The sequence below is a fragment of the Neoarius graeffei genome, chromosome 1 (genome assembly GCF_027579695.1).
Source record: "Neoarius graeffei isolate fNeoGra1 chromosome 1, fNeoGra1.pri, whole genome shotgun sequence".
Taxonomy (NCBI): domain Eukaryota; kingdom Metazoa; phylum Chordata; class Actinopteri; order Siluriformes; family Ariidae; genus Neoarius; species Neoarius graeffei.
The window spans coordinates 25,027,949-25,051,396 of NC_083569.1; the positions used below are offsets into that span (position 1 = coordinate 25,027,949).

Below are 23,448 nucleotides of genomic sequence, written 5' to 3' on the forward strand. Positions count from 1 at the left end.
GTTCTGATTTCTTATAGTGCTCAGGTCAACAGTGTGAACAATGTATGTACGTACTTGCGTGCGTAAAGTTCTTGAATATCAAGGTAAAGTTTGGGGCTTTACACTTAAAGCCCTGTTTTCAGTTAGTTTAAGAATGAGCCTTACAGTTTTGACACTCCCACTTTCCCATAATTGCTTATTAGGTGCACTGGAACAACAGTTGTAGTGGCAAAATTTCAGGAATGGAGTTGATAAATTCAGGCACTTAATACACTGCTCCAAAACAACACAATGCAACTCTAAGTCAGGCATACTTCTGTGATACCAGCCTGTCCAGTTAAGAAGCAACACTCATTGTGAATCCATTTTGCCTAGTGTTGTGGAAATAATACAAGCAATGGGTAGAAGTTAGAGATAATAACCAAAATATGCCCAAAAAATAGTTACTAGTCAGGTAGTGTCACACACCATTTCTCTTTTTTTTTTTATCCTTTCTGGATGATTTTTATTTTTGGTCACGTGTGCATTTTGACAGTATCACACCCCTGTAGGTACCATGATGTGTCTATCACCACTTAATTTGCTCAGGTAGTGCTACTCATCCAAGATGGCACATCAATGTGCGCTGTGGCAAGAAGGTTTGCTGTGTCCCCCTGCACAGTGTCCAGAGCATGGAGGAGATGCCAGGAGACATGCCAGTACACCAGGGGACATGGAGGCCATAGGGCGGTTTAAAACCCAGCAGCGGGATCGCCATCCCCTTTCTTGTGGCAGGTGGCACAGGAAGAGCACTGCAAAATAAGCTTTTCAAGCCACTAATGTGCATGTTGATGCTCAAATGGTCAGAAACTGACTTCATGAGGAGAGTATGAGGGCCTCCACACGTGTTGTCTATGCTTACAGAGTGGCACCCTCATACCCTCCTCCTGAAGTCTGTTTCTAATCATTTCAGCAGAAACGCGCACATCAGTGGCCTGCAACGCTCATTTTTGCAGGGCTCTGGCAGTGCTCTTCCTGTGCCACCTTGCACAAGGAAGGAGATGGCAATCCCGCTGCTGGGTTGTAAACCATCCTATGGCTTCCTCCGATGTACTGGCATGTCTCCTGGCATCTTCTCCATGCTCTGGACACTATGCTGGGGGACAGAGTAAACCTTCTTGCCACAGCGCATATTGATGTGCCATCTTGGATGAGTAGCAGTAGCTGATCAAATTCAGTGGGTGATAGACACCACCTCATGGTACCTCCAGGGTTGGAACACTGATAAAATGCACTTGTGATCAGCCAGAAAGGATGAAAAAAGACAAATGGGCTGTGTGGACACCACCTGCAGAATAACTCTGTTTTTGGGGCTTGTTTTGGTTATTACCTTTAATTTCTACCTATTGCTTGTTCAATTTGCAGAACAGTAGCTGCAAAATGGATTCACAATGAGTGTTGCTTCCTAACTGGACAGGCTGGTATCGCAGAAGTATGATTGACCTGGAGTTCCATTGCATTGGTTTGGTGTTCCCTTTATTTGATACTGCACTTTGCCCTTGAACACTTCTGTTGCTTCCCTCTTTGCTGCTTGGTCAAAATAGCAGACTGTAGTGCGCTTAGGGATGTATACAAAACTCATCTTCCTAAATATGTGTTCATTACAGCATACCCTTTCAGTACTTTCCCCAGGTCTTGGTTAAGCACTTTGTTATTGGTTCGCCGTCTTGTTAGTTGCGGTCCCCTTAAAGCGATACTGTACCATTTCATGAAATGAGCTCATTTTACACCTTCCCTTGAGTTAAATGATTGAGATGGACCCATAAGATTCAATGATGTATGCTTGCTTGGAGGTAAAATTTGCACTGACAGACTCCGAGAATGGCTGGAAGTACAGGAGAAAGGTCAGACTCAATTATTTAACTCAGGGGGAGGTGTAAAATGAGCTTATTTCTAGAAATGGTACAGTATCTCTTTAAGGAACCCTGTGAAGTTGGACATGCCGCTTTTCTGTTGTTGCGTGCATTATCCCTGAGTACAACATGCACTTGCATGAAACGCTTGGCACATCACGCAGCTCCTGCCCCACACAGTGATATACTGTAGCTGGAGTGGATGCTGTCAATGGTCACTCTGTAGAACGTGGTCATGATGGGTGGTGGGGCACTGGCCTGCTTCAGTTTGTGTAGGAAGTAAAAGCACTGCTGGGCTTTCTTGGTCAGTGATGCAGTGTTGGTGGTTCAGGAGAGGTCCTCACTGATGTGCACTCCAAGAACCACCATGCACACTCCACAGCAGCACCATCAATGATCAGTGAGAGGTGTTGGGTGTGGCCTCTTTGGAGGCAATCTCCTTTGTCTTGCTGACATTCAACAGGATGTTGTTGTCACTGCACCACGTAGCCAGATGTTCTACCTCTTTCCCGTAGTGAGTCTCATCAGCCTTGGTGATGAGACCCACCAGAGTTGTGTTTGTCCGCAAACTTCACCAGGTGGTGAAGGCGGACAGTGCCTGTCTGAATGCCGACAATTCTCAGGTCAGATCATTGTCTTTCATCACGAGCGGGGCTGAAAGTGTAAAATACTGACCTTTTTCTTTATCCAAGGTGTCGGAACCCTGTGTACACCATGTGTATTTGGGTGTTTCGAAAACAACTAAGATCTCTTTTTTGTTTGTTTACATAGGTGCTTCTTCAACATCAATCCAGAGAGGGGCACAAAGGTTGAGACGAAAAAAAAACAAGAAGCAACTGGCGGTAAACCCTAGGGTCCTTACCCTCATCGCTGATCTAGCAGATCACGAGTGGAGAGAGACTAATTAACACTCTGGATACCCACTCCAGCAATGCCATGGCTTCATAGGGACACACTCTCTCTCTCTCTCTCTCTCTCTCTCCCCCCCCCAGCAGTTATTCTGAAAAGGGGGAAAACAGAAAACAAACAAAAACACTTACCACATACAATGATGCATGGAGTCACAGGCAAGCAGTCCACCTGGACATCGTCTGCCAGGGTGGAACAGGGTTCTCTCTCTCTGACACACACACACACACAGCCTTGCAGCCTTTCCAGCCTTGCAACATGGTTTATATTTTGATTTTTGGCTTTTTTTTTTTTTCTGATGGTCTGGCTCAGGCAGAGAGTAATGCTACTTGGAACAGGGCTTTAGATGGTGATTGGCACTTGTGCTATTTATTTAAAACCTCTTGCAGAAGATAAAAGACAAAATTTACAGGTTTTTTTTTTTTGAGAATTATGACACTCAATCACACCCCCAGACCAATATTTCTACTGCTGTTAAATCGTTCTCTAGTTTTCATGAGGGACTGCTGTTGTACATGATGGTCTCTGACCAGGTTTCTCCTCCTGTTTTGGTACCTCTTCTATTTCAGCTGTTAGGGCAAACACAGCTTATCACAAGCTTAAGGTTGTTTTTGTTGTTTTTATATTGGTACAGCTGTATAAAATTCCCACATTGACTAGTTTTATTGTTTGCATTATTTTTGTTCCTGCAGCCTTGATATTCTGGATTGTAAAAAAAAATATATATATAAGAATAAAAAAAAAATTGAGAGTTTTGGAAGATCATTTTGATAAAATTATTTACAGACTTGAGAGGAGAATGAGAGGGTCATGTATGGGGGTTATTCTGCAAAGACGGAGACAAACAAACTACTGCATCTTGGAGAAAAAGACAGACATCAGTTTGCCAATCATGTCTACCATTTCGTGGAATGTAAAAAAAAGCACACTAAGAGCAGTCAATGGCATATCCGTACTAAGTATACATAATAGTCAGTCACCATAGCACTGTCCAGGGGGAAGAACATGACTGTGATTTCACTAACTGTTTGCAGTCTTAGCTGCCCAGGTGATGGTTACATAGTTACAGTAACAAACTAACTGTCAAATCCACAGAAAGAACAACCTGGGCTACTGATGTGAAAGGGTGTCCAGGGATATTGGCAGCACTGAAATCCAGGACAGATCCTAAATACAGTTTTGCCTTTTTACTCGTAAGTGAATGGTGTCTTTCAACCCAGAGGTGGAGTTGGGGTTAGGTCTCTCTCTGATATTCTCTCTCTGGATGGGAATAACCCTTAAAAGCAACAGTTATAAACTGTGAATTAAATGGTCATGCTGACGAGCCACACGTTGTTTTCAGCAGGAATAAACCATAAAATAGGGTAATAAATTATGTGGAATGGATAGAAATTCACCTTAAAAACAAAAGGTTTATACTGTGAATTGAACAGTCATACCGTCAAGGCAGAAAAAAATGTGCTGTTGTTTTAACAGAAATTGACCATAAAATAGGACAATAAATGCTGTTGAATGGATAGTATTTCACTTAAAAAGCAACAGGTTTATATTGTGAATTGTACAGCTATACCGTGAGCCTATATACAATTTCACCATTATTTTAACAGTAGTTCATCTTTATTGGAACATTTTCAAACTGTTGTTTTTACAAGTGTTGATATACCTTACCGTAAAGCCATATACACTGTCACTGTATTTTTTACGGTGAAAAAATGGCAACCACAGCTGCCAGTTTTTCACTGTAAATTTGACAAGTTTTTTTTTTACAGTGTATTTCAAGAAGCAAAATGCTTTTTCAAAATTACAGTTTACCAGGATGCTATTTGAAATACTTGGGTTAAACACTGCCCTTTACTTATTTGTTTCAGGGTTAATTATTTGTTGAAGTCAACATTCATAATAAGTGTCCTATTCCTTCAATTGCTTGCATTCTGATATAAGTGGGAGCGGGGGGATACGTAAGTAACTCACAGTTGATCTTGTTAACATTGGATGGAGTGACTCTGCCCAACAGGAAGTCATCCATTTTGGAATTTGTGTATTTTTCACATATTTTTTAGTCTTTTTTGACCTCCTTTAGAGTTCATTGGATTTCCTTGAAACTTGATTGGAATAAACTTCACACATATGTAATGATGAATTGCAAAGGAATAGTTGAGATCTCAAACAAAGACACAGTAGTGGTAGATTGATTTGCATGAGGTGCCAATCCAAAAGAAGTAGACGACATTGCTTGGTTTGATCAGCCTCAAATTGTGAGCATTTTCACTTGGAACATGTAGCAGTGTTCAAATGTATCATGTTTCACATTTACTATTTTACATTTTGCATGTTCATATGTCTTGTAAATATTTTTGCCTCCTAAATTCACTGGGACAGCAGTGCTGACAATGTTTTCCTGCCTTGAAATCTACCTTGTTGGCACTTTTGCCCACTGTGAGCAAGTTAGATTTAATGATGATTTGAAAGACTGTTGGACCTGCTGGAGCAATTGTCCCTCAACCTTGACAAAGTGGATTTAAATGTAGCGTAACCAGGGTTCCCCCGGCACTCATCATGTTCCTCACTGACGAACATAGCCCATCAGTGATGAAGAGAATATCACTAGCAGTCATCACTGTGATGAATGTATTCATCATCATTATCATATTTCATCTTTTCTAGAAATCTCTCTACAAATCCCTCCGTTTGCTGAAATCCAACCCCAGTGAAGAGACGGCGGGAAGCCAGAGTGTAAACAATGAGCACGTGCTTGTGACCAATAAAAATCGACAACATATAATTCCCAAATAAGCTCCAAGCTTTTGACCAATCGCAGTGCATCTTTATCGGTCTGGTGTGGTGATGTAATTATCTCTGCTTGAACCAAACGAAGGCACAGTCTAATCTGAGAAAGTTTTTTGTGTGGACTTCTTCAAGCACTGAAGAATATTTAAGGACTGAAACAGCCATGAGGGAGGCACACTCGGAGCCCCTGCCGTCCCCTAGCACATTGGACAGTGTCAGTAATAGAGGAGTCAAAAAATGCCAAAGTGAAATTGCTGTCAGCCGCAGCAAGGAGCTACTGGAAGGAGCTACATTTTGCGGCGGCATGGCATGCTGAGTTCCCCTGGGCTAACATATGATGAAAAAATGCCTGTGTTCAGCTTGTAAATCGACAGAAAATTTTAATTCTTTCACTGTTGGTTGTTCCAAGAGTCTTCTTGATGCTGTTCAATTGTAAATCAAGTTTTCTGTTGAAGTAAAAGCTAAGAGTCCTAATACCTCTTCTGAATAATTCCATGCTCAAATAATGTGAAGTAAGCACAAACTAAAGAGGTTTATTTTAGCTTGATGGTGCACAGGGTGCCCAAAATCAAGTCTCTTTTATTAGAGGCTGGAGTGGAGCCCAAATTTTATATGTAATGAAGAGGCCTGTACAAATATTTGAACTGTGTCAGTTTGGTTGGTATTATAAACCTGTATTAAGTCTACTTTGATAAGTCGGTAATGAAGAAAAAATACAGACTAAGAAAAAGTGAAGAATATTTATTTGACTTTATTTTTCAAGGAAAAAAGTGGAGAATTTTTTTTTTCCAGAACTCAAGGGAAGCCCTGCGTAACTTTGGGAAGGGGAATTTAAAGGCAGAGGAATGTCTATAGCAAGATTTGGCACAAAGGTCTGTGGTGGCACATGGTTAGCTCAAGATTCTCGGTGACCTTTTCAAGCTTCAGCAAACATTTTCCCCTCAGGACTGATGGCCTTTTGTCAACTTTGAATTTTCACATGGCACATGAAGCACGGCACTGCCTTTTCACATCGACTATTGTGCCGCATTTTTGCCTGGAGTGTGGCACTGTATCTTTTGCTTTTAGCAAAGCTCAAAAGTGGAGCTCAAAACTGGAGCAGATAAGATGTCATGAGTTTCAGCTTGGAACAATCAGTTTTAGAACTTGCAAATGTGGAAGCAAGGTGGTGCATGTTGCATGTTTCGCAGCTACGGTTTTCTATTTTCCACTTTTATAATTGTTATAAATAGTCATTTTTGCCTCCTAAAATTGTTGTGACAGCAGTGCTGACAGGCTGGTTTTGCCCCCTTTACATCCAGTTTTAGGAAGTTAGATTTTACTGCGGTTGAAAGACTGTTGTACTTGCAAGGATGTGTATTGTAGAAATGTTAATGTGGACAGAAATAAACCATTCAGCGAATGGTTTAAGAGAGATTCTAATTTCTCTAACTTAATGTTAGTTTGTGTGATAGTTTGTTAGAAAAGTCCAAGAGTTTACTTCAAGTTTATTAAAAGTTAAATAGTTACTCTGAGAAGGAATATCAGCAAAGCTAAGGTTAGCTGGCCAGCTAGTTAGCATGGTTAATGTCACTAAATTATTGCTTTTCAGTGTTCAGGGTTTTTTGTGTTTTTTATTGGGTTGCAAAACAGTGAATAGACACTCTGGGAAACAATAAACGTGTTAAAACAGATAAAATGTTTCAACAACATGTGTTGTTCTCCTCTTGGACTTTTCTAACAAACTATCACACAAACTAACATTAAGTTAGAGAAATTAGAATCTCTCTTAAACCATTCGCTGAATGGCTTATTTCTGTCCACATTAACATTTCTACAATACACATCCTTGCAAGTACAACAGTCTTTCAACCGCAGTAAAATCTAACTTCTTTGTAACTTCCCAGTAAAATCTAACTACACCAATGAGTTGCTCACTGGTGTAGTTCAGCAAACTGCTGTACAACTAATAGGAGATAAAACTGTGTAAATATGCTTGGTGTAAAGGATGTTTTGAGTGAGGATTTCCTGCTGGACAAAACAGACGCTCCATTATAAAAAGAAAGGTTTCTGATTCATTTGACGAGATGTGCATCACTGTCTTTTTATGTCCTTGTATACAGGAAAGACGTTTCCTTCCAGCAAGCTTTACAACAGCACAGGGGAGAGAGAGAAAGAAGATGAAGACCTCAAGCCTCATCAGCATGAGGAAGATGCTGATGGGTGTGAGGTGTTTTTGAGGACCCTATCACCTTTAGGGAACAGGATTGAATCCCCTTTGATGGCCCCCTCCCCTTTATGGACCCCTACAAGGACCCCATCCCCCTTATGGAACCAGTCCCCATTTGGGACACTGTCCCCCTTATGGAACCTGTCCCCTTATGGGAACCGGACCCCATCTCCTTCAAGGACCCTGACCCCTTTGAGGCATCCAACCCCTGGCTGTACCCTGACCCCTTTGAGGACCCCAACCCCTAGCTGTACCCCGAACCCTGACTGTACCTTGAACCCTTTGAGAACCCTGACCCCTGACTGTACTCTGAACCCTTTGAGGACCCCGACCCCCGGCTGTACACTGGACCCTTTGAGGACCCTAACCCCCAGCTGTACCCCAACCCCTGACTGGAACCCGGCCCCTTGCTGTACCCTGAACCCTTTAAGGACTCCAACCCCTAGCTGGAGCCCGACCCCCTGCTGTATCCTGAACCCTTTGGGGACCCTGAACCCTTTGGGGACCTCGACGCCTGGCTGGAACCCGACCCTCTGCTGTTCCTGGACCCCTTTGGGGATCCCTTTGAGGAGCCCGGCCCCCTGCTGTATCCTGACCCCTTTGAGGACCCCAACCCCCCACTGTACCCCGACCCCTGTATAGATCCCATCTCCTTTGAGGACCCCGGCCCCTTTGATGACCCTGTTCCCTTCAAGGATCCATCTATGATCCCTGTAGACTGTATTCCTGTCCCTCACCAGGGGATAAGGAGGAGGAGGGACGAAGAAGATGACAGTGAAGAAGCCACTCCTCATAGAAGGCAGCGTTTGAATCCCAATGAAGAGCCTGAAGTAATAGCACTTACAGCAATTATTAAAAAAAGTTTGTAAGTTTCTAGTTCTTGTTAAAAATGCAGGTGTTTTACTGTAGGATGTTATGGATTTATGCTTTAGTATAATGAATATAAATTCATAGTAATCAAATTAATACATGATATTCTTTAAGTATCATATATTTTATATATTCATGTAAATATGTGACTATATTAGGTTGTTAAGGTTAATAAAATTTTATGAAAGTTAATACGTTTAAAATTAAGGAATAACACATGACCGACAACTGATGCAAAATTATTCTACAAAAGTTGTGCACACCCCCACCACCCTCCACAGTCTAGTGTGTGTTATTTCACTTATACCACAGCAATTTGACAAGGACAGCAATGTTTACTGTATTAACGATACATTGCACGTTTTATCAATGGCTTTCTGAAACGTAAAAGAAACTCTCATTCAAACTGAAACTCTGTTTAGAAGTGTTAAATTTATGTCACAGCAATGATTGTTAGAATGATTTTGTTCAACAAACATCCATTTATTAATAGTCTCAGATTATGTCCGCCATTTATATCTGCCCTGTTTATGAGCTGTTGCTGTAGAAATAATATTCGAACGAGCATGTTAATATTAACCTATTATTACAGCTGGAACTACCTGTGATAAATTATACTAAAATAATGCAAACCTTTATCCAATCGGATTTGAGTATTCACTGTAAAAGTATAAATCGTATAAAGTGTAATAATATAAATGTATAGGTTATGATTAGCCTAGTAAACTAGACCCACCCGCCTAGCGGCCAAAAATATTTTTGCCTACGAGTGGGTCTAGCCTCGCACCATATCAACAAAACACCCCGGGCATTAAATCGTGCCCGCCAATCACAACGCAAGGTTTTTGTTTGGATTCTTTGGGCGGGCTTTTGCAGGAGTGACGACAAGGCTGTGCGACGCTGGAGAAAGCACAACAGGAAAGATGGCTACGGCTAGTGAACAGTGCTCGTTTGACTCTGCTTTGGAATCAGTTTTAGAAGAATTAGACTTGGAGTTTTCGTTGAAACATGAGCAAGAAGAGGCTCTCCGCTCATTCCTTTTCAAGAAGGACGTTTTCGCTGTTTTGCCAACCGGCTATGGCAAAAGTCTGATCTACCAGCTGGCTCCGCTGGTAGCCAAAAGGATGGGGCTAGTTTGTGCAGTACGAAGAATTAATAAACAGCTTTGAAACATTACTTTTTGATTGTTTCTTATTTTCCCGTTATTTTAAATTTAAGGGAAATTATTTCACCAAACACCACTAAATAAAAACTCTCAAAAACAGTTTAAGCAAACCCTTGAAAAACACTTGAAAAAAAAATGAGTGTATGTTAAGTATATGTGGTACAGACTCCAAACTTGTGGTCATTATCTCCAAACTTCTTAATATCTAGAACCTGTTTATTAATTAATACGCATTTTGAAAAATTATTTATTTCAAGGCCTCCCCCACTGCTTTCTGTCGCTCTGACTACGTCACAGTCACTGTTGTGCTGATTGGTCAGAGCGTTGGCCTATACGCACAGAGACAGTTTGAAAGACAACGGGTTGTTCCTACCCACACCCTTCGGAAATGTCTACGACCGAGACCAGACTAAATATTCACATTTAGTCTGGCTTGCTAGGTTATGATAGGATTTTTAAAAATCTTTTTGTTGAACACTCTTGTCTCAAGTGTCTTTTCTTATACAGTAACACACAATAAGCTTTTCTCACTGGTTTCATTACATTATATTACAGGCATTTATCCAGAGCGATGTACAGCAGGACCCTGACATACCACATGATATAAGACACAGCAGTGGGCAGCCTGGGGAGCAGCTGGGGGTCAAGTGCCTTGCTCAAGGGCACTTCAGCCATTCCTACTGGTCCAGGGAATCAAACTAGTGACCTTTTGGTCCCAAAGCTGCTTCTCTAATCTTCAGTCCAGAGGAAAATTTGGTTTCTCATTTGTATCCCTTCTGTTGCTCAGGAGACAAAATGCTGATTCTCTTTTAAGGATCATTTAAGTATTACTTTTGTCACAGTTCTTTTTCCTAATTTTGCCTTAGGAGAAATAAAAGAAGCAAAAGATGAGACATAGCAATGAGACAAGTAGGAGTCACAAAAGAGATATTAGGGTTTTTTTTTTGGGGGGGGGGGCTTTTTTCACCTTTATTGGATAGGACAGTGTAGAGACAAGATCGGGAAATGACTTCAGGTCGGAATCGAACCCAGGTCCCCAGGTTTATGGTATGGCGCCTTAGTTGACTGAGCCACATCTAAGACTATTTTATTAGTTGACTAATTTCAACTTTCGTGAGAAATAACACGAACGTTTGCATCATGCAGGATTTGCGGGCGGGAGCGGGACAAAATATGGCAGGCGCGGGCGGGACTGAAAATCATAATTCTTTGCGGGAGCGGGACTGACACAATGCGGGAGCAGGACTGAAAATTCTGTCCCGTGCAGACCTCTAATCTGAGTATTGTTTAAGCCTTTGTTGAGATCTCTTTTGTAAATCAAAAAAGGACTAAAATGAGATGACTAGAATGAGAATGGTTCAAGATTGTGTAGAGACCTCTTTTACAAAACTGACGGAGCCTAATCTGAGACTCACCAAATAGATCTGAAATGAGAATTGTGCGAGTTTACAGAGAGAGCTCTCTGGTGGATCAGCCTGAGTAAAGTATGAGATGTATAAATTGGTCAACACTGAGCATTATTTAAAACATTGTTGAAAACTCATTTGTAGATTAAAGGGAGTCTACAATGTGATAACTTAACTCTTTTGCTCCAGAGACAAACCTGACAAGCAGGAGACAAAAGCAATAATCTCATTTTAATATCACTATGATCTCATTATTGTATAGGAGAAACAATTGAGAAAGAGAAGAGATCTCATTTTAAAATTTCCTTTCCTCTGGGAGGCCATGGCTTCCCTCAGCATAAAATAAACTTTATAACTGAAAGTCTGTCTATAAATGTTTGTCTGCTAACAAAAATGTTACATTTAATGATTATCTGTGAAACAAAGTCATTCTGATAATTACAGTGGAGAAGAAATTCTCCTTCAGCTGAAACCTTGTGGTCAGGAGGAATTCTACTGGTTTCTCCTCACAGTCAAATACACTCCAGCCAACAGTCTGAACCTGTTAAATATATAGAATCTGGTGCTGTCATGCTAAATAAATTAAATAAATAACAGGTGAATCTCAAGGTGCAGTTTTGCTGTTTAGAGGTCAGAGTTCATTTCCTCAAGTGAGTGCAGCAAATTGGCCAGTTTATTAGTTTACAGGTGAAACTTACAAATGAATACACCATGAGGAAGAAACGGAGTTCAGGATGGTTTAAATAACCAGTTTCCACTTCCTTTCTGCAACATTTCCTAATTTACTAAAATGTTTTGTATATCTAGATTTTGTTGTTGTTGTACAACTGATATCAAAGGCCAGACTTTTGCTGTAAATTAACAGCCAAACCTTTTACATGAACAAATTAACAGCAAACTGTTTGCTTTTATTATATTGCCATGAAATATGTGATGTTACTTTCCATTAAAGATAATTGTACAGTGTAATTTATGGTAAAATGCAGGCAGCTGTGGTTAAATTATTTCCTACAATCAAATGAATTCCCTCTATGGGTAAGGAGGGACAAACAGCAATTGTTACCTCGCCATTCACAAAACCAAAATACAACTCAATTTTGTGCAATGGCACAGGGAAAGACTGTAAACCAATACCTCTAATCAATATGAAATTACCTGTATCAGATGGCAAAACAGACTGACAAATAAAGCTTTCTGATGCCCCTGTGTCACGAAGAATTTTTACAGGAACACGAGAAGAGCCACCAACCAGTGAAACAAACCCCTCCATAACGAATGGCACATAATCTGCTAGACTAGATGTAACCAACTCAGATGCATCACACTGCACAGCTACTGTGTGATCAACTGGCGTTGTACACTGAGCACTGATACACATTTTCACTGGAACATTTTTGGAGTTACCCTTTGATCGCACAGCAGGAGTAGAGGAAGCACAGAGGCCAACTTTGCCTCCGTCATTCTTTATTTTATCCAATAGAACGGGGCAATTTGCCTTCCAGTGGTTTTTACCAAAACAATAATTGCAATCTTTTTTAGGATCAAACCCAAAAGGTTTGAAATGCACGGAATTGGTGTTGGAATTAACAGAAGTATTCATGCTATCACTGCCAGGACGACGGTCCTTGCAAGTGTCAAAACCCAAACTAGAAACACGCGATGGAATTTTGTGAGTGAGCGAGAAATTATCGGCGAGGACAGCAGCATCAGATGGTGTCTTAACCTTCTGTTCGTTAAGATAAGTGGCTATACGATCAGGCAGTGTGTTTTTAAACTGCTCCAATACCAAAAGGTCACAAAGCTTTTCAAAAGTATTAATGCTTTCGGCTGTAAGCCAACGTTGGAAGTAACTGGTTAAATCCCTGACCCATTCTGCATATATTTGCTTGACAGTTTTTTCCATGAACGAAAACGCTGTCTGTACGCTTCAGGAATCAACTCATAACACTTTAACACAGCCGCTTTCACAGTTTTGTACACCTTTCGTTCCGAAGAAGGTAGAGCCACAAATGCCTGCTGTCCGCGACCAATTAAAGATGTCTGTAACAATAAAGTTTTCTCCTCATCACTCCAGTGCTGCTCAGATGCAATATTTTCAAACAATGACTACGTTTACATGCACATCCAAATCGAGCTGCTGTCGGTAATCGAGCGGAAGGTCCCAGCAGGGTGCCAGAGAAATCCAATCCTACATGCACAGTGTTTAAATCGAGCTATTGTTATGAGGTGCATTGTGCACCCGAGCCACAGGTGGCGCTACACGCCCCATCGTGTTGGTACACTTCCGGTTGTCGTCATGAAGAAGAGCTATTCAAGAGTATAAACAAAGTGACTACAGGCGGAAATTAGCATGCACTGCTATAACCTGGTACAGACATCTGTCCTTACCACAAGGATAATGTTTAATTTGTGCACTGTCCCTTTTAAAAATAAAATAAACTCTAAACTCTAAGAAGAGTGTTTGTAGTTTGTATGTACGAACAGAAGTGTTCCTAATAAAGTGGGTGGCTAAGGTGAAGTGTCATGCTGACCGAGGCTGTTTTTTCGACACAATTCACAGCTATGCAACAGCTGTACAGATGTATTTGGTGATACAGTAAGTGAGCTAAATTTTAACAGTGCAAACAATGCCACAAAAAGAAAAGATTCATGCCGTTGTCATGATTCGTTGTCATGCCGACCGAGGCTGTTGTGTTTCCCTTGTGGTCTTGTCACTTCCGGAAGGGGCAGTGCTGAAGTAAGTAGCTCGAATACGTAGCTCAATAGGGTATACATGCACTAATGCCGCTTTTCCACTACAAACGCGGCTGAGCCGTGCCGTGCTGAGTCGAGCTGAGCGGGGCTGTTGGAGTTGCATTTCGACTACAACCGCGCTGAACCGTGCTGGCTGGAAGTGGGTGGACACATTGGGTGGAGTTAGCGAAAGTGGGTGGACGTCACGTGATGTCGTTAAGCAGCGCAAACAGTGACATCAGTGACAGTGGCGGAACAAGTCAGAGCCGGGCCGGGGGCGGGGCAAATGACCGGGCCCTTTATTAAAGCTTATCATAACATCATTTTAGGCTACAAAATGTCCGCAACTGCGGTGTTTACCAATTTCAACACTACCGGGTGCAACTATGTTATTTAGTACATCAAGTCCTTCAAACGAACATGTAACTCAGAAACAAAAAACATTAGGATACTGTACATGGCTCATAATAAAACATCAATAGCCTATACTGCGCACATTATTTGAAGGGCATACGAATGAGCGCTCAGAGGTTGCAACGGTGACAGGAAGAGTCAGAAATAAAAGGAGGGCGGTGCAAACCTCACTGAATGCACTGTGTTTACCAATTTCAACACTCCGGGGTGCAACTATGTTATTTTGTACATTAAGTCCTTCAAACGAACATGTAACTCAGAAACAAAAAAACATTCGGCGACATACTGTACATGGCTCATAATAAAACATCAATAGCCTACTGCGCGCATTATTTGAAGGGCATACGACGAGCCTTGCGCTCCGCGAACTCGTCCACGATGCTCTGTATGTCACTGATTCAGTGAGCTTTTAAGCGGTAGTCTCACGACCCGAATAGTAAACAATAAACATGGAGGACATGGAGTCGTTAGTGTTGCTGGTCTTGGTGCTGTGGCTTGACAACGCCAACAGATACTGGCAAGAGCATATAGATGAGGCGAGGCGCATAAGGCTTCAGAAAAATTCTCGTAATTATTCTTCTTCCGGGTTTGCGGTGTTTACAGATCCCAGCGCGCTCGCGGGGCGTGTGTGGGCATGTGAGGACACTCCTCCTCACCAATCAGTGCACAGGGGAGTGTCTGCTCACGCCCCCAACCTCAGTCGGCACGGTTTGGCTCGCTTCAGCCCTACCCCAAAACGGTGCGAGTTTTAGGGGCTAAGCAGGGCTGAAACGAGCTGAGTCGTGCTGGTTTTTGGTAGTCGAAACGCGAGCCGTGTCGGGCCGAAGTGAGCTGAAGCGAGCTGAAGTGAGCTGAAAAAGGGTAGTGGAAAAGGGCCATAAGTAGCTCGGCAGAAATCGCATAATCTAGGTCGTGTAGCTCGATTCCAAGAAATCAAGTTCGGTTCAATTTCAGCCGAATTAAGGTGTATACATGGCATTTAGAACTTCGATTTCAGTCGAGCAACGGCAGAAATTCGATTCTCTCTATGTGCATGTAAACGTAGTGAATGAGAAAAAGACATCTGGGTTCCGCTCGTTAAACTTAGGCAGGAACTTTACCATATTGGCCAAGCTGTTGGAAGTTGGTGTAGAGCTGCCGAGGTTCCCCTCAGCCGCCAGCTGGAATTTAGCGGCTCAAACTCGTGTTGCTGCTGTGCATTTTTGAGTTTATTCATCTCCAACTCGCGTTCCCTGTCCTTTTCTTGCATTTCTAATTTGCTGCATTTTCAGTTCGTGTTGCAATTTTAACAACTCCACTTGCTGCTCATACGACAGCGAGGTCACCATCTGCGAGTGCGCAGCCGGCAAAGTTGGCTTCGCATCAAGGCCCAATTCCCCTTTCTGCCCGCGCTCCCTCCCGCCCCTCGGCAGGCAACACCTGCTTCTTAATCAACATCCCCCGAATAAAAAAAAAACAAGTCCTCTTTTAATGTGGTCTTCGGCAACGCTATATCAATTTCATAGTGGTCAGCAACACTATACAATTGATCCTTGGTGAGCATGAGGAACAATGCCTCCGAAGGAGCTTTAAAAAACGCTTCAAGATTACTCATCCTGCTGCAACAAATCCAAGTCACCAATACAATATTCAAACTGGCCACAAATAGGCACCAGCGCGTGCCACCAAACAAATACTAACCATGGCTCAAACAAACAAAACACTTCCTCAAACAATTACCAAACAAATCCGATAACCAAACACAATCAAATCCAAATTATTTTGGCAAAGTGGAATGCCACTCGCGCTACGAGACAGCAGCGGAGATTCCCCCTAAACATTCACCCCCACTAAACTGACCTGTCTTCACACTGGGCCCCAGAGCAAGGATCATTTACTCACCAATACCATTGGACCCGTACTGTCCCGACAGATGCCAATTCAGCTGGATTTCCCAGGCAGTGCCCTCACCCAAGCTTCAGTGACACAGCAGCCTAAACCCAACGCAGCACGTTCTGATTGGGGAAAATGCAGCTCCGCGATCTGCCACCCCGCAGTGCAAGCACAAACACACTGCCACTCCAAACAATCAAAATAATAGGCCAAAAGGCTCCAAATTTCCAAAACAATATTCCAAAAAGTATTATCAAAATGAGGAAGTTTACCAAAACAACTACAATATTTAACCCTGAACCTTCCAAACGATGTGAAACTCCCCACAAACAAAGACAGGAAGTTTACATTACCAAAACGCCAAAATCCAATTCACTATCAAAGGTTTGGACGAGCCCCCATATTGTCGTGCCTACTTGGCTCAAAATAAGCACAACATAAAGGGAGTCCACACCATTGTTCGGGTTAAATAGTATTTTAGTTAAACATAATTAAGAAATAAGAAATAATAAGCATTTAAAGGAAAATAATAAAGCGCTGGTTGGCCCATGCAGGGCCTCCATGGCACAAAGCAAGAGTTACCCAAACCAAAAGCCCCGATAGCCAACTCGCGAACACTGAATGGCCATGTATTTGAACTATCCCAGCTGTCTCGACCAGGTGTTACAGTACCAGACAGCTCCCCCTTTGGACTGGAGGGAGACCCGGACAAGTTCAAGTTCAATACATGCGGAAGGAGTGAGCACTCTCAGCAAGGCAAAGCCGGGCGTGACAGTATGTGCTCTAATTGCCATACCAGTGAGTCTGGCACTTTGGACAGGTTAGCCATAGAGATTCTCTGAAGAAAGCAAAAGTAACATGAACCTGCTTTCCTCCACACATCTCATGCAACCATCTCAAACGTTGAGCAGGATCCTGCAGACATGAAAAGTCAAAACTTTGAAAGATATAATGAAATTCCAGTAGCACATAAGCACTTTTGTGTGGGTCGTCTGGCTTTGTCTGGTATGATTTTCGCTTCGCTTGTGAGAGGTCCAAGGTTGAAATCCTGGATAAGCCCAGGGTTGACCTTAAATTGTTCACCTGTTAGAAAAAAAAATTAAAGGAATGCTGGCTGCATCGTTCTTAAAGTGCTGGTCTCATGAAAATTGCATCATAAAATCTCTGGCTTTCTGTGTGTAATGTGCTCAAATAGGCTGCAAAGTCATAGGGCCAGTGGCGCAATGGATAACGCGTCTGACTACGGATCAGAAGATTCTAGGTTCGACTCCTGGCTGGCTCGAAAATTTTAAAGGGTGGCACAGTGGTGTAGTGGTTCGCACTGTTGCCTCACAGCAAGAAGGTTCTGGGTTCAGTGGTTGGTGGGGGCCTTTCTGTGTGGATCATGTTCTCCCCATGTCTACGTGGGTTTCCTCGAGGTGCTCTGGTTTTCCCCACAGTCCAAAGACATGCAGTTAGGTTAACGTGGGGTGGCCTTGGGCTGAAGTGTCCTTGAGCAAGGTACCTAACCCCTGACTGCTCCCCGGGTGCTCTGGTGTGGCTGCCCACTGCTCCAGGCGTGTTTGCGTGTGTTCACTGCTTCAGATGGGTTAAATGCAGAGGATGAATTTCACTGTGCTTGAAGTGTGCATGTGACAAATAAAGGTTTCTTCTTCTTCTAAGTTAGCGTATAAATAAAAAAATTCATTCAAAAATACATTTTTGCATATGAATTCTGCTCCAAAAATCACTAAAAGCTTGTTCGCCATTATTAGATCACAGCGATTTACAGGTTAGCGGTGCTGCATGCGTGACATCATGTGCACCAATGGCTTTTTTTGTGTCCACATGGACTCTATACTATTCTCTGCAGTGGCGTCTGTTCTTGAAACTAATTCTTTTGAAAGAGACAAAAAGGCTCTTCAAATTCATCCTCAATCTTTGGTTGGTTGTCTGAGGATGATTTAGAACCTATAGCCATGGAGAAAGAGGGGGACAAATATACAAGCCAAGTTGCTCGTGAAGAAGAAGAGCAACAGGGGGGCAGCCAACATGGCATCAGTGTAATATGTGATTTGTGTAGCTCCGCAACATGATGAACGAAACCTAATGTGCTGAATTGCTAAATATGCTTAAGGGCTGATTAGAATGAACCTAACTGATAAACTAAATAGCTACTACAAGGACCTCGCGCAGAAACAATTTTTTAATCCTTGTTTTCTTTCATTTTATTCACTGTTATCCAGCTTGCGCCTTGAGTTAACCATTCAGTGAACCTGCTAACTAAAGGAGAAGTGAACATAAGTTGGTAAGCATACTTGCTACTTTTTTCAGGTTATTCGTCAATATGGAAACAGAGGAAGATAGCTGTGCTGTAATGGATTTGTATGCCAGAAAGTCTCTGAGTGAAAAGTTTGAACCAGATGCTTTACAAGACGGAATGGAACAGTGTTTGGTGCCACTACCAGAAACTCCGAAACCACAACCAGCCAAAAAGTCGAAGACACGTGCCAATGACGAGGATTATAAAGAGGCTGTGCCCATCGTGCTTTTGCTAATAATAATGGAAAGAATTGAAAAGATGCAAGAAGACTCTCTCAAACGGCTGCAGTCACTTGAGGCAATGGTTAAAGATAATACAAATCCCATTAAAAGTGTCACCGACGTCCTTGATTCTATGGGGAAACAGGTAGAAGACGTGACAAATAAAGTCGTCGCCTTACAAAGTAAAGTCCACATCTTAGAAAAAGAGAACAGTGTCCTCAGAAACAATGCATTGACCTGGATGCCTATAAAAGAAGATGGAATCTACGAGTGTCTGGCATTCTGGAGCAAGCAGGTGAGAAAGTGAAGAATATCATTGCTGACATTTTCGAACACATCTCCCTGGACATCGTGGACCAGCTGGCTTACTCAGTGGACATTGCTCACACATTAGGTCCCTGCTCTGCAGAGGTGCGCTCCAGCCATTGCATCATACAGTAGTTCAATTCCTGTCATGAGCACACAGGGACATTGGCAGTGGCATTTCCAAAACCCAAGGGCAGTCCTGAGATCACTGAAATATGCACAACTCACAGCAAACCCAAGGAAGTCTGCAATTTGGTGGGTGGAAGTACAGTATCTGGGCTTTCACTTGGGTCATGGGCAGGTGCGTCCCTAAATTGATAAGAATGCAGTGATTGTGGCCTGCCCAAGACTCAAGACCAAAAAGGGGTGAGGCAGTTCCAGGGGCTGGCTGGCTATTACAGGAGGTTTTTCCTAATTTTTTTGACTTTACCAGCCTGCTGACTGAGCTCACTAAAAAGGGAGCACTAGAGCTCAGCTAGTGAACAGAGCAACTGTGCAATGGAGGACGGAGCCATGCAAACAGGCTTTTTCACAGATTGAAATATTGTTTCTCCAAGACCCTCAGTGTAGACATAAATACACAAACAAAACAAGCATTGATTTTTAAAAAAGCACACACACACAATACCACACAAGCAGAAACAGCGCAAATTGCATTAGTGCAAATGGTAATAGTAACAGTGCAAAATGGCTAAGGATATGGGAGTATCTGCAATATGCAAATCATGATCCATTTACAGGATGAGTCGTGAGCAGATGTTGAGGTGAGGAAGTGTCATAAAGTGACAAGTGCTTTATTACTTGACAATACTACAGATGAATTTTAGTAACAGACTGAGTTATTTGGAGATAGGGGAGAGAGAGAATTCAGCATCCTGACAGCATGGTATATAAAGCTGTTCGCCAGTCTGGTGGAGCTACGGTAGCTTGGAGGCTCTGGTACCTTTTTCCAGAAGGCAGGGGACTGAAGAAGGTGTGTGAAGGGTTAGTAGGTCTATGTTTTGGTTGTACATGGCTGCCTGCATCACGGTCCCAGTCTGTAATGTCAAAACAGTTCTGAAGTGCAGAAGTAGCACCTTCTGGCTGCACACGTACGTGTATCTCTTTCAGAACTGATTCGGTCACTTTCACCCTTGGCCTGTATGCTGGCTTTAGCATAACTGTGATGTGGTCAGAGAGTCTGAGGTGGGGGACGGGGGCAGCCTTGTATGCTCCTTTGTTGTTAGTGAAATCAAGGTCCAGTATATTATTTCCTCTTGTAGGGAAATCAACATGTTTGTGTAGCTTGGGTAAAACAGACTTTGGATTGGCAGAGTTAAAATCCCCAGCAAGAATAAGAAATCTATCTGGGCGGGCTGGCTCTTGCTCACTGATAGCTTGGTACAGTTCATTTAGTGCTGCCTCTCTGTTGCTGTTATTAGTGCTGGGTGGAATGTATACAGTTACTAACAAAATAGCTGTAAATTCCATCAGCAGGTAAAAAGTTCAGCACTTCATAATCATAAACTCCACCAGAGCTGAACAGTGTTTAGAAACCACTATCATATCCTGACACCGAGCATTGCTTGGTCTTACCTCCCACTCCCCAGGCTCCGTCAGCTATGTGGCACATTAGCCAGTCTAGCTGTATGGCGGAATCCGGGATGATGTTATTTAGCCATGTTTCTGTGAAAATACAAACACATTTTCTTGTGTCGCACTGGGTGGCTCTCAGAAGGTGTACATGGTCCAGTTTATTGTCTATGGAGTGAACATTGGCAAATATGATGGATGGTGCTGCCGGTCTATTTGGATGAGCTGCTAGCCTAGCCCGTGTCCCTCTGCACTTTCCCCTTTCCTGCTTCCTCTCACAATGCCTGCAGTGCCCCCTCTCCTGATAGGAAACAGTACTTGAAGTCAGTGACGTTGTGATCTGGCAGAGTAGGCTGAGGCTCTAGAGATTTTGTTCTTGTGCTGCTTGTCAAGCTGTGTTCACTTGTTCTGCCAATATTCAACAGAAACTGGCGACTGTACTTGTGTCTTAACATATACAAACATGTAGACATAGTTGAAGAAACATTTCAAAACACCATGTTATTGGGTTTGCGAGGGACTGCTGCATCCGTACCGTACATGCCACCATCTTGAAACCATCTAATAACCATTAGATAAACCAACTTTTTTTTTTTTTAGTGTGTTGCAGGCATCAAATTCTGAGTTTGTTTATATTTACAAAATACAATTAAGTTGGTGAGTAAAATTTTTGAAAATCTCATCTTTGTCATCTTTGTCCTTTTGTCAGTTAAATAAAGGTTCACATGAATTAACACATCACAGATATTTGTGTTAATTGCTTTTTGGAAAATATCTCAACTTTTCTGGAAATGGGGTTAGTATTAGTCCATATGGAGATTATAACTAGGGGGCGTGTCACTCTGTGTAATCATCTGACAAGGCTGTTCCTGATTCGCTGAGTGAATCTACAGCGCTGGGCTCATTCAGTTTGCCCAAAGCCTAATTTTATATCATTGTTTATTTTTCTTTTCTTCTTCTTTATGATGGTGCTGTTGTACTTGGCTTCACAAAAGTCCAAAATAGCAATCTTTAAAACATTTGAAAATGTAGGAGAATAGACTGTCTAGGTGGAATTCGATTCCACAAATCAAGTCCCAAATTTAAAAAAGCTATTAAATAATAATCCTGTGGCATAGGTCACTTTTGGAGATTGTGTAGAAGGTTATTACAAATTTTTTGACACCTTTGAAATAAATGTTCGACCTTCCTACAATTTTATACCGCAATAAAACCCCTTAAGCCTAATTTCCACTAATTTTGTTGCAATATAGTACCCTACCACCGGGTGGCCATTGTCACAGACTAGGTTCCTGGAATATTCCAAGAACCTAGTTTGTGGAATTTCAGACTGCTTTTTTGGAACTTGCTCCAAACTCAATTCTGATAGGCTGGGGCACCAACCCTGGCCCTAAGCCACACCCCCCCAGACTCGGTTTCTGGGTTCCAGACTAGTTTTTTGGAACTTGCTCCAAACTCCATTCTGATAGACTGGGGCACCAACCCTGGCCCTAAGCCACACCCCCCAGACTCGGTTTCTGGGTTCCAGACTAGTTTTTTGGAACTTGCTCCAAACTCAATTCTGATGTGCTGACATGTGCCACCAGACCATAAGACACTTCACCACACTCTTTTCTTTGGAAAACAGACAACTTTATCAGGAAAAACCCTTATATCTCGCTCCCTGAAAGACATTGGAGGAAACTTTCACCACAGGGTCGTACAGACTGGGCTCCTCTATCAAATGCCATTGCTATTACACTAGACTTGATATCTGGAATTCAGACTTGATATCTGGAATTCAGACTTAATTCCAGATATCAAGTCTCAATTCCATATATCAAGTCTCAATTCCAGATATCAAGTCTGAATTCCAGATATCAAGTCTCAATTCCAGATATCGAGACTCGATATCTGGAATTGAGACTTGATATCTGGAATTCAGACTTGATATCTGGAATTGAGACTTGATATATGGAACAAAATAGGGTTGTGACTTGATATCTGGAACCTGGACACCAAAAAACATTTTATTGCAATTCAATAACTTTAATGCACTTCCATATCTTTAATAAGCCAAAAAAACTTTAAAGAAATACGATAACATCAAACATTTCAAAACACACTTTTAATAGAACAGTATGGAACAGAAGGTCATGGGGACACTTCGGGCTTGTTCTCCCACAGCCCTAAATCCTCCTGGGGAAAGTTGTTAGGAGCATGTTTCAGGCCATTTGGAGTGTATTGGTACCTGTTTTGGAGACATGAACAATTAAATTTGATATTGAACTCTTATACATATATATAATACAAACATACTTTCATACATACATACATACTGTGACAGGGACCGTTCTTGTACTCGCATGAGTGGCCAATGAGCTCCTTAGAGCGTTAAACGTTGGTGGGGGTGCGGGGAAGCCCAGGTCCAGCCAGGTTCTCTTAAAATCCTCCAAGAGGAGTGGCGTCCTCCCCCCAGCACTACTGGAAAAAAAGAAGGGGCCTCCCCAGCCCTGCAGGTCCTCCCTCCTTTTCATCCAGGTCTTCATCATGCGGTAGACATTGGCGTGCACAGGCACCCTGGCATCGCCAAATGTGCGGCGTGTCTTGTGCTCCTTCACCTGTATGAGGACACGATGAGTAAAACAGACATATTACATTACATTACATTACACTTATCCAAAGGGGCGGTTAAGCCACGGCTGCCCCATATGTCCAATATATGAAATATATTGTTTTTAAAATATATGAAAGAGCTTTACTAAACACATGAATGGAGATGAAAACATACGTATATCACGTGGCACTGCCCCGCTTCCCGAGCCTCTAGGA

General features: G+C 42.3%; 1 non-coding gene across 1 annotated transcript; it reads left to right on the plus strand.

The window, feature by feature from the left end:
- Positions 1-17,445: 17,445 nt before the first annotated feature.
- trnar-acg (transfer RNA arginine (anticodon ACG)) lies at positions 17,446-17,518 on the plus strand. The gene has a single exon. It is a non-coding gene; the product is annotated as a tRNA-Arg (tRNA).
- The last annotated feature ends 5,930 nt before the right edge of the window (positions 17,519-23,448 follow it).